At 37.6% G+C, this 13105-nt stretch overlaps 1 protein-coding gene across 1 annotated transcript in view; it reads left to right on the top strand.

The window, feature by feature from the left end:
* Positions 1–7612: 7612 nt before the first annotated feature.
* mre11 (double strand break repair nuclease mre11) overlaps positions 7613–13105 on the top strand; it is a 70544-nt gene continuing 65051 nt past the window's right edge. Inside the window, exon 1 of the mRNA XM_090378430.1 lies at positions 7613–7664. The gene's annotated coding sequence lies outside the window, so the exon portion shown is untranslated. The remainder of the gene's footprint in view (positions 7665–13105) is intronic.

Consider the following 13105-nt stretch of genomic DNA (forward strand, 5'->3'; position numbering starts at 1 on the left):
ATGTCGTTTATCCAAGATTTTTTTAAATCTGCATTAGAGCGATCTCCAAATAACCAACATGGTTCACAATACACAAAATCTGATTTTTTTAAAGAATAACATAGCCACGTAACTTGTACTTTAAGACCAGCTTTTGTTGTTTTACTATAATAAAATTCAGAAAATGACCTCGACCTATTATTTTGTACAGTAATCGGAAAGGGACCTTTAGATTGGCATGGACCTGAAGTTATTATTATACGTTTGTCTGCATCAGAAATATTTTCTGAAAAATTTGCACGGTCTGTTGGACACTGTTGCGAAATAACTGAGGAATCTAATCTTGAACCTTCGTAAACAAATGAGTTTGTTTCTGGACTTACTGCTTCATTTTCCATAACTTGATGGTCTTGATCGTCATTTGTTCTTGCCAGATCCAATGAAGCAGGGCAATCTTCACTCAATTCAGCTGGTACATTACGTGGATTGGCTTGCGGTTGTCGTTGGAAAAAAATTATCTATCTTCTGCATTTTGTTTAATTTTTCCGTGGTTTCCCTTACTTTTTTTCGTTTTTCTGCACCGCTAAGGTATTTATATACATGGCCAGACATCTGCAATTTATGGAGTAAAGTAAAAAAAGAACGATAACTGTAAAAGTACGCATGTTTTACCATAAAAGTTTCAGCCGTATTATTTTATTTTTAACACTAAGAATAAAACTTTATTGAAAATTCGGTAACCCCCCCCAGAACGAAACCACTACAAAAAATTATTTAACACCCCTTTAAATAAAAAAATAATTACATTTTTGTTCTATAAATAAAAATGATTTAACAACCCCCCATTAAAAAAAAACAAAAAACAAAAAACGACTGTAAATTTTTTACGATCACCCCGGCATCTCCCGGGGGAAGGGCTTACTGAAAATTCAAATAAATAAAATAGATATTGTTATTTTTGATACACATACAGTGTTACAGTGAAATTAGGGTAAATAATTACTATTTCAATAATTATATTAATAATACCTACATGGTGTATCAAATTACATTGACCAAGAGATCTTTACATTATAGGGAAAAAAATGACATTAGATTTTTTAAGTAGGTATGCGAAACTTCACGGGTAAATTGATTAAAATGGCCGATTGCACCAATGTAACTTAAATTTTAAGTGTTCCTTAAATTGACAATATCGTATCGAAACGAGATGGCAAATGAGTTATTGAGTGTTGAGTCAAAATTTTGATGTGCAGTTTTTTGACATCAAGCGCTACGCGGCAACCGAGAAGCAACTCCAGCAACTACTCCGAATCACCTAAGAATTCAGCAAGGACATCAGGATGGAATTTGGTCTAGACAATACAAGACCCGCACACTGACCAGGGAAAATTAATCGGCCGGAACTACCAGCTGCTGACTGGTAAAGAGATCGAAGCTATGACAGAAGGAGATACCGACAAATACCCAGGGATGATGCCGGCTCAGCAGCTAGAGCATAAGGAAATCAAGAAATGCCTGACCGAAAATTATCATCAGACACACAGAAATCTGCTGAAAGCAAAATTGAATAGAGGGAACACAGTTAAAGCCATAAACACTTATGCAGCTCCAGTACTAGCATACTCCTTTGGGGACTAACCCCGAGTTAGAGGATATCCTGCGAAAGACGAAGAACCGCCAACACCACCCAAAGTCAACAGTGGAGAGACTAACAATAGCTCGGAAAGAAGGAGGAAGGGCCCTGATAGACCAAAAGAAAACAGCCACAGTTAACGTGAAGGATTACTTCGAGAACACAGCACCACTCCACCAGGCCAAAAGGAAGATAGATAAGTGGTATATGCCACTCAACCTAAGTGAGAACACCCCTCCCGCCCAGACGGCACAAGAAACGAAACTAGAAAAAAATGGGCAAAGAAGAGACATTCCATGGCAGACACTACAATGACTTCCATCAAGATGACATCGATAACATTGCTTCCAATGCATGGCTCACAAGAGGGACGTTCTTCCCCGAGACTGAAGGATTCATGCTGGCCATCCAAGACCAGGTAATCAACAGAAGAAATTATAGAAAATACATCGCAAAGGAACGCGGAATGTCGATGACACGTGTCGACGATGCCACTTGGCCTCAGAAACGATCCAACACATCACAGGGGGATTCAAGGTGATCACTCAGACTGAGTACGCTCGTAGACAGGATAATACATAGAAGCTAGCGAGGAAATACCAGTTGACCAAAGAAAGTGTACCATACTACAAGTACGAACCCCAGGCAGTACTAGAGACCCCAACCCACCAGCTGTACTGGGACCGCGCTATAATAACGGAAAAGACCATCCAGCACAACAGATTGGACATAATCCTTGTGGACAAGGAGGAAAAGGCTACCTATCTGATTGACATAGTGGTACCCAAAACTAACAATATCCAGAAAAACCCACGAGGAAAAAAAATTAGGAAGTACATGAACCTGAGACATGAGGTCAAGGAAATGTGGCATATGCAAGAAGTAACCATCATCCCGATCATCGTGTCAGCCACTGGTATGATTCCAAAGACCCTACATAGAAGCCTAGCAGCAATAGATCTCCCGGAGAACACCTACAAGGAACTCCAGAAAGTGTCAATCCTGAACACCTGTAGGATAGTCAGAGAGTTCCTCGACCAACAGAAACACCAAATATTACAACGATCCTGTGTATTTGGTAGTAGTACCCGTCACGGAGAGTGGAATCCCCCAATCAGGGAGAAATAATAATAATAATAATAATAATCTGATTTACTGGCCCATTCTATTTCTCTGTACAATTCTTTGTTGAATTCATTAGAATTATTAGGTCTAAAATAAACTCCTACTCTTCAAATATGGGCTGAGAGGTAGCGACCGAAGTGTAATATTGACAAATGTGAAGTACTGCATATGGGTAGCAGTAACCTCAGAGTAACATATCAACTGTGTGGTACTGCGCTCAGGGCAGTGGAAAATGAAAGAGACCCGGATGTAATTATGCAGTGAGACATGATGTTCTTTGAGCAGTGCAGACAGGTGTCAGAGCAGGTCATGGGGTTTGTCAATGATATACACAATTTCGCTAGTAGGGATACGAAGGGGATTATCCCTTTGTATAAGGCATTGGTCAGGGCTCACACCTTGAGTACTTCATTCAGGTCTGGAGGCCACATTTTAGTAAGGATGTAGAACTGTTAGAACGAGTACAGAGCAGGGCAACGAGACTGGTGGGGGGGGGGAAGAGCGCCCTTACGATGAAAGGCTTTAGTGGTGCAAATTGCAGTCTCTAGAGAATCGGTAAAGTTTGAGCAAACTCAATGCTGATGAGATTTTTCTTCTTTCTGAGCTTATGCATTTGAGTGAGCATAAATTCAAATTGAGGAAAGACGGTTGGAAAATAAATGTGCATAAATTTGCTGTCAGCCAATGAGTGGTTGATAGCTGGTACAAACTTCCATCTGTCTTTGTGCAAGTTGTTAGCTTAAATAAATTCAAGAAAGAACTAGGCAAACGTTTAGAGGGAATGGATAGATGAAATGAAAATTGTTTTTTTTTTTTTTTGTCGCTGATGCTGGATAAGCTTGCTTTCTTGGGTGAGTATGCCACTACTAATGCTGTTGCTAATGCTATAAGCTCAATGCAGAATGAAATACACAATTTCCTTTCCATGCTGAAGCAAACCCCAGGGCTCACATTTGGTCCTGAGCTGGATAGAGCTTGGCACACCCAGGTCCTGAGCTGGATATCATCATTCTTTTCTCTCTCTCTCTCTCTCTCTCTCTCTCTCTCTCTCTCTCTCTCTCTCTCAAGGTAACTTGGGAATTTTTTTTTGGCTGGTGCAGCATAAGCCTCAGGCTTTCTTGCACCATATGGCTAATAATAATAATAAAATCAGATCTAAACTTATCTAGCTACATGACAAACAGTGGTATTCTGATGGATTTCGGTTCATTGTTAATATTTGCAAATGAAAACGCAGATCACGCATCAATATAAGGAATAAATTCAAAAGTAACTGATAGGAGGGTCCCTGTTCAAGACTACAAAACAATTTGCGCCAATAAAACCAAAACCAAAACAAAACAAAACAATTATACGAAAAGCCTACCAATCACAACGGAAAAATATATGACAAGACATAGCGACAATAAACTTAGGGAAATTAAGACCCAGCCATCCTTCTGGACTTCCAGCACCGGGAAAATAAGAAAAGAAGAAGTGGTTCTTGTAAGAACCACTTCTTCTTTTCATATTTTTTTGAGTACACCATGGAGGGCTTTCAGAAGTGAAAGCCTTCCATGGTGTACTCACTGCCGAAATGTTCTCATGGTGAAAGTAAAACATGCTTTACTTTACTGCTCCTCTTATCAGCAGGAAAGGTTAGAAATTTTCAGATGTGAATTTTTCTGACAGTGCAAAAAGGCTGCTCATGATGTCTCGTCAATGATATACAGGAATTTTGCTAGCAGGGATAAGGGGGTGATTGTCCCCTTGTGAGTGGAACAAAGGGTTGGTGTTACCAAGAAAGGAGTAATTTCTGTAAATTGCAGCGTCTTGAGACTAGACACCTGCGAGGTAATCTAATTAACCCCGGGGGCTCACATCTGGTGAGTATGGGCTTGGCAAACCCAGGGTTCTGAGCTAGATATCATCATTCTTCTCTTTCTTGGTGATGCCTTTCTACTTCTCTCTCTCTCTCTCTCTCTCTCTCTCTCTCTCTCTCTCTCACACACACAGGGGGCAATTCGGGGAATTTTTTTTTTTTTTTTTGGCTGGTGCAGCATAAGCCTCAGGCTTCCTTGTACCATATGGCTAATAATAATAATAATAATAATAATAATGTGTATAAGGCCTTGAATAGGTTGAGCAAGCTGAATGCTAATGGGATTCTTCCTCTTGTTCAGCTTACTCACCTGAGGGGGCATAAATTCAAATTGAGGAAAGACAATTGTAGAATAGATGTGCGAAAATTCGCCTTTAGCCAGCGGGTGGTTGATAGTTTGAACAAACTTCTATCTGTTGTAGTGGTCGTCAGCAACTTAAATAAGTTCAGAGCAGAACTAGGCAAACATTTGGAGTATATGGATGGGTGAAATGGGAAGGTTTTTTTTTTTTTTTGTGGCTGTTGCTATATAAGCTTGCCCTTTTTTTGCATCATATGCCTCTACTAATGCCAATGTTCTTATTTCATGGAAGTTTACAGATGCTTATAACAATGAAGCACATATTGGGAAATGACAATGATGCACACTTGGGAAATAAAGCAAACCTAAATGAATTCTTCTCTTTTCTAAAGAGCATAAGGATGTTCTCTCACCTCTAAAAACTTACAAATCGAAATTATAACTTGAAAGGCACAATAGGCCGTAGTCCTTGTACCAGATCCTTCAAATCATCAACAACTACTCCTTTCTCGAGATGTCGCGAAGTTTCCCAGTGTTTTCTTTTATTGAGATTTGTAATTGGCGAATTTTATATATAGTTGAAAGTTTTCCAATATATGACCACAGCGTTTTGAATTTTATAGAAGTTGAAAATCTTATTTTAGAGATGATATAAAATTTGATATTTGTTACGAAAGAGTTTTGTAATCAACTCAAAAATATCGCCTTTAGGCGAAATATCATACTTTCCACCTGCCAACTTTGCTTTTCATATTTCCCATTTCACAGGAAATGGGAAATATGAAAAGCAAAGTTGCATATACTGTATTACACAGAGTAGTAACATATCTTACTTCTCTGCGCTGTACAGTGTCGCCAATTTAGCGGTTTTCCCACTAGATTTAGCGGAATTGCTTCAGGTTTGGCGGATTAAAATATGTAATAGCGGATAGCGGAATGAGTTTAAATGTAAAAATTTAAATATGTTTAGCATTTTATATATTTTGGCAATGTAACATTTAAATTAAGAAATATTTATTTAACAATATAAATATTTCATAATTGAAATGTTTTATTGATATACATCGTAAACATAATAGGGATATCTTATTTAATAGTTTTTTTTTTATAAAGCGAAGGATCGGTTTTATGTTATTCAGGGATCCCCTAAGGGGAACCACAACAATTTCAATACGTAGTTACACTCGCGGTCAAACGATATGACCGTTGGTTCATAGCTTTAAATTATTGAATCAAATCTAAAAATGTGGGAAAAATTCTAATGAATTAGCCCACCCTTTTTTGAAACCGCGAAGGAATGCCATTGGATTATTTTTCTTCGTCTTAATTGACTCATCTGGAGAAACAAAATTATAGCGATGAATAACCTCGCCATGGGTATAATTAATGTCTCGGTAGAGATCTTTATATGCAGGCCATCCATCACTGGTGATTCTTGTACCTGACAATATTCTCTTTCTTACAATTGATAATAGAGTTGTTTTATCTCTATTTTCTACCGGAACTAAAAAAACATCGTTTGGTAATTCTTTCGAATGCACCAAAAACCCATTGTGTTATTAGTCGTCGTCTATTATTTTATTATTAGCTATACGGTGCAAGGAAGCCTGAGGCTTATGCTGTACCAGCCGAAAAAAAAAAAAAAAAATTCTGAATTATTGAGAGAGAGAGAGAGAGAGAGAGAGAGAGAGAGAGAGAGAGAGAGAAAGAAGTAGAAGGGAATTACCAAGAGAGAGAAGAACCATGATGATATCCAGCTCAGGACCCTGGGCATCCCAAGCCCATACTCACCAGATGTGAGTTCCTGGGGTTATTATATATTTCCTTTTGAAAAATGCTGATTCATCAATTTCAACTTCGATAGGTATCTATCGGAGTTGAAATTGATGTTAACTATCTTAATCAATTATTGATATCATACGGATCTCCCTCAGATCTTTGCATTTTCCAATAACAGTGTTTTGGTTTTTTTTTATTGATATTGATATTGATATTATTTTATTGATATGAAGAGCATTGCGATCTTGAAACCAATCTTAGGACCAGAAGTGTAGAAATAATAAATTTTGAGATAACGCTAATGTACTATCATCAAAAAATGATTTATGTCTAATACTCTTTGTTTTACGGCAAGGTTTCTTACAACCCCATCTAAACATACCAGTTTTACATTTACTTTTTGTTAGCCGCATTTCAAGTTTGCAAACTTCACCAAAAGCTGGGCCGACCGGGCTAGCCGGGTGGGTAAAGTGCCTGCCTAGCAACCCAAAGGTCGCGGGTTCGATTCCCGCTTCGGGCTTGGATCAAAGTACTGAAAAAACCTTGGGAGGTGCATTATGGCCACAGAAGCCTATGCGCCAACAACTACCAAAAAAAAAAAAAAACCAAAAGCTGTACTTTGCAAAATGTGATTTTTCGCCAACCAAGCAATCAAGTGATTAATATTGCCACTGCATAAATTCATCAACTCCGTTAAATGGTAGTTGTTATTTTTGACTTCTTCCTCAGAATAAACTGCATTTCATATGTAATTTGGAGGTTTTTGTCTGGACATAATGTAGGGTCTTTAATTTTTTTATGGCGCCCATTAATAGGATTTAACCCAAATGAAAATTTAAAAAGTTGGCGGGTTAAGTGTTAAAAATAGCGGATTTTAAGCATGCGGGAAGTATTATTAAGAGTTGGCAACACTGGTGCTGTATTAGAGAGGCAATAATGTCTGCTTCAAGCAAGAGTGTGGTAATAACTTGATTACTAAAGTTGTAAGTGCTTACCGTCTTTTTAGAAGAAAAATGTTTTTATGAGTTTTATTTAATAAAGTTGGATGAATTGAGTTGTTTATCATCTGTTCTTTCATGCAGTTGGCTTTGTGTATTGGTCTCCTATCGAATTGTTTATTGTACGATATCAATAATGTTACAAAGCCTTTAGCCCAGAAAGCTCAGCAATGCTGACTGAGAAAGTTCAGTAATGCTGGAATTGAAATTCTTGTAGCGATTTTTAAAAATTTTTTTATTAACACTCATCAGTAACGAATAACAAAAATTAAAACATAAATAAAAGGATGTGTCTGCAATTATTTTATTTATCTTTTTCGTTTATATGTGATGTAATCGCGATTTATTGGCAGTAAGCCCCTTATCAAAAAAGACTGGTATTGTAAATTGCCGCCTAGGTATCTTCGTGAAATTTGAAATGTTTCAAGTTTTAAAAGATTGGGTAAACTAAATGCTAACTAATGCCGACTTTGCTCTTTCTCGGCTGACACATACGAAAGATCATAAATATAAATTGGAGGGGAAAAAATGTGTGTGCTGAACAGATAAACAGAAATTTCAGCCAGATTGTAATTGAAGGAGTTTAATTATGCATGAGTAATGCACACGCATCATTTCTACTACTAAAGTAGTGTTAATGCATCGTTTTAATCATATCTCATATTATGAATACCTTCACAACGAGTTGGCATGGTATTGCACTACCTCGAATAAGTAACGCTCCACCTATGGAGAAGACTCGTTACTTTTTCTTGACAGATACCACCACCCAGATGGCACTGTTTTGAAGCTTATTGGCTTCTCATCAGTGGGTGACGGTACCCTGTTGTTGCAATAGTGACAACCCAGTTGTGAAGTATAACTCCACATTGAGAGATGCCTGATGATGTGTGTGGTTTAATCTAAAAGATATTTCGTGACTAAATGCCTAAGAGTATGAAGGAGTTTAATTATGTATGGGTGATGCACACACATCATTTCTACTACCAAGGTAGTTTTAATGCATCATTTTAATTATATCTCATATTGTGAATACCTTCATAATGAGAAGTAACTGTTGATCTACTTTCAACAAGTCTTGATATGCAGTGGTAGTTTTGGAGTAGAGCTGTCGGAGGACCAGCAGCAACCAAGTCGAAGGCATCAGTGATAACAAGGAAGAAGCACTGCAGATTCTCCTTTTTTTTTTGCCAAGTTGCTTAAATCATGGAAGTGAGCTGAAGTAGAAGAAGAAGAACATGCATTTCAGTTGAATGTGCTGCGATGCCATAGTGAATTGATGGTGGTCTAGAAGGAAAAATATGCCTAGAAAGTGGTTTAAAGAGAATTTTGTTAAAAAATTTTAGTAAATGAGAGTAAATAAAGATAGACTTGAAGTCCTTTTGCTTCAGTTGGTTTGCTTGCTTGGGGACAGGAGTCTCTGGAGCATTTCCACTCTGTAGCATTTCCAGACAAGCTCGAGTGAGACTTTGTAAAAAATTTCCACAATATCTAGGAAGAAAAAGCTAACAATTTTGAGGCAGCAGTAGGGGATACTATCTGCTCCAGTTTCAGAAGGCTAATTAGCCACTTTAAGTAGGAATATGAGATTAACATTTCCAATAGTATGTAACAATGTGAAGTGTCATTGAACATAAGCATTACATTGGTGGATAAGATAGAACCAAATCTGGTGACAGTGCAACAGCAACTTAGACCATATTGCTCAGCATGACCCCATGGTTAACTGTACGTTATAAGGAAATAGTCCAAGTTGATTATGTTTGCACTCTCAAATTTATGTATTGAAGTTTTATTGCAGTCATGTAGGGTTGTTCAAATGAAAGTAGTAAAAGTTAGATAAACAGAGTTTTCCATTGGAACAACCTTCCAAACCATCACCATGCATAATATTTGCCTCAGTCACTTGCCTATAGTGCATTACCTGTATGTATCGTATTTCCCCATGTATAAGATGCACCTTTTTTCGAAAAATTTGGGGTCTAAAAACTGGGTGCATCTTATACAGTGGTTGCAAATTTTTTTTACTTGCATTTCCCGCTTTTTCATGCTTGTCTTTGCGCTCGTTGTTTCGCACTTGTTACCAGTATATTAGGTTACGTTTTGCCACATTCTTCCCAGAAATGGCTCAGAAAAGATTTTCGTACAGTGCTGAATTCAAGTTAAAAGTGATCCAGTTTGCAAAAGGAATGGAAATCGTACTGCTGAATGTAAGTTTGGTCCTCCTCCAACTGAGAAAACACTCAGAGACTGGCTACAGGAAGAAGAAACCCTACTGAAAACGCCACGGCAGAAGAAGGCCATTAGAGGCAAATCAGCAAAATGGCCTGATTTAGAGAGGGAATTGAAGATATGGATTGAGGAGCAGGAGCGGATTAAGGTCGGTTGAGGCCCCGGGCGCAGAAGAAAATATTGGGCCCCTTAAAAAAAAGAGAGAGACAGGGAAAATAAAAATACATGTTAACCAATTTTTTAAATAAATAAAAAATATTATGTACTATTAATGTTTTATTTCCAATAAAATTTGAATATAATATATGTATAATATAATTAATAATAGCATAATAATAATCACAGAGTTTTGAACTAATATGTTCAACTAATTTGTTGGGGTTTTGCGTGGGCCCTTCAGAAGTCGGCGCCCAGGGCGCGCACCCGCCATTAAATCCGCCTCTGTTGAGGAGCAAAGGGCAATTGGAATTCCTGTGTCCACAAAGATGGTTCAGCATGAGGCAAGAAGAATTTCTGATGAAAAAGAAGTTACTGATTTCAAAGGAGGACACAATTGGTGCTTCAGGTTCATGAAACGGAGTGGACTAAGCATGCGTACACGCACCAGACTTGCCCAAAAGATGCCTGAAAGCTATGAGCAGAAGGTCCTTGAATTTCATCGTTTTGTCATTCAATGTCGGAAAACACATCAGTTTGAATTGGGACAGATTGCAAATATGAACAAATTTCCCCTTCAATTTGATGTCCCAAGTAACAGAACTTGATAAGAAGGGGGTGAAAACTAACTGTGAAGACAAGTGGACATGAAAAGAGCCATTATATAGTTGTTCTAGCTTGTTGTGCCGATGGAACCAAGCTGCCTCCTATGCTGATTTTCAAACGCAAAACAATGCCAAAAGAAGACATTCCCCGAGGAGTGATTGTCCACGTTCATGACAAGGGTTGTATGGATCAGGATGGGATGAAGATATGGTTTGAGAAAGTTTGGAGCAGGAGACCAGGTGGGCTCTTATGCAAACCTGTCCTATTGGTGCTTGATCAGTTCAGGGCACACATAACAAAAAATACAAAGAAGATTGCTGCAGAGCAAAAAACAAAACTTGCTGTCATACCTGGAGGCTTTACATCCCAGCTGCAACCACTTGATGTCAGCATTAACAAACCCTTCAAAGCTGCCATGAGAGACGAATGGAACCAATGGATGAAGTCTTCTGGGGACAATTTGACACCAGCAGGAAGAGTGAAGAAACCAACTATAGGAGAAGTTTGTACCTGGGTGAAAAGATCCTGAGATAATATCAAGATTGAGATCGTTGTCAAGTCATTTAAGAAGTGTGGCATTTCAAATGCCATAGATGGAGCTTAGGACGAGGCAATATATGAGGACAAGCTAATGGATGAGAATTTTGACAGTGATGAGTTGTATGAATTTTATGATGAATAAAACTTGAGTTCAATAACTTTATGTAATACATCTTTTTCCAAATTTCAGGCCCCAAAGTTAAGGTGCATCTTATACATGGGGAAATACGGTAGGTGTAGAGACTGTCATTATAACATTTATTAGACTAGTTTTCTATGCAAAATATTGGCTAGAGACAATCCAAATTCAAAAGGGTCAGATTGGTGTGGGGACAAGCAGCTATGATAAAGTTTACCTTTGATCAGTGTTCCCATATGGACATGTTTCATATGTATCAAGAGTGGACCAGCTGTGGATAAACATTCAGAGGTTCCATGTAGCTCAGTCGTGTATTGTTGAACAAAGAGGCAAGAGGAGGATCTGACATGCCATTCATGGAAAAGACTTTCCACAGTGGAGCAGGTGACCATGCAGTACAGCGTAGGGGCTGACTTGAGGCATTTAAATGCAGGCAGACTGTGTCAGAACTAGCATATTGTAGTGGTTCACTCTACGTAGTCCGCTGATGGCCTATCACAAACAGATTTAACTACAGTAGGAGCACTGGAATCGAGCCATTGGACAGTGGATGACTGGAAATAGGTTACTTTGCCCCTTGCCACACCCCTGAGTTAAAATAACTTTTTGTTTTTATTGTTCTTTGTAATAAAACATTGTGATCAACAGACAGAAAAATTTCCAACTTGCTGTCAGATAAGTTCTGTCATCTAAATCTTGACACTTTTCACACAACATAGGTGCCATTTTGAGTCACACACTGGAAACACGTGGTGCACTCAGGTACCAGCTAACATGAAATAAATTTTCGTATATTGATTTTGTGTTACATGCATAGTTGCAAATAATGACTCAATTTTGCAGTTGTCCTCATAACCATCCTCATAACTGATATAACATGGGTTCGAATCCTGCCTCGGGCTTGGATCAAAGTACTGCAAAAACCTTGGGAGGTGCATTATGGCCACAGAAGCCGGTGCGCCAACAACTACAAAAAAAAAAAAAAAAAAAAAACTGATATAAAGTACATAGTTCCAGTAATGTATTGTAAAATGTTCTCAGCATAAGATTTGCTAATTTTTTTTTTCTGTGATGGCTTTTTTTTTTAATATAATGTTAAAATAAGATTATATTTGAATATCAGATATTGTATTTCTAAGGTTTAGGCATAAATTTGTGATGTTATAATGTAAAATTCTAAAACAACTTGTTTGATATTCTAAAGAAACTGTTTACATTAAATCTTATGAAATTAGGAGGAAATATCATAAATGTGCAATTATTATCCATATTAATTTGTACTCCTTTATATGTTCATTGCCACTATTTTTTGATTGTGCACAGTATTGGCGTAACTTGTAATGTGGTAACCCTGTGGGGTTTTGGGAGATAGAAAGTTACCTAGTGCTTTTATTGCATCTGTCATGTAGAAAGATTTTGTTCTCTGAGCTGGCTGAGATCATGTCTTTATATCTTTCAAGAAAATTCTGAAATTTGAATTAGCAATGAAGTATTTTCACTGTAGTGACAGTACAACAAATGTGATAAGAAGACATCTTTTCTTTTCTGTTGGAGACCGTTTATCAGCAACCAGTGGTGTATGAAATTAACATGTCATTTAGCAAATTGTACTTGCATAGTTGTGGATTATCATAAATGATATGTTCCCGAAAAATGCAGTTAGAACAAGTGGCAGTTTTGTTTATGATATATGACAGAATCCCATCACCATATACTATGGCTTGAAATCAAAATTTTTTTGAAATAGAATACT

The sequence above is a fragment of the Mastigoproctus giganteus genome, chromosome 7 (assembly GCF_048544385.1).
Source record: "Mastigoproctus giganteus isolate SK-2022 chromosome 7, ASM4854438v1, whole genome shotgun sequence".
In the NCBI taxonomy this organism is placed as follows: domain Eukaryota; kingdom Metazoa; phylum Arthropoda; class Arachnida; order Uropygi; family Thelyphonidae; genus Mastigoproctus; species Mastigoproctus giganteus.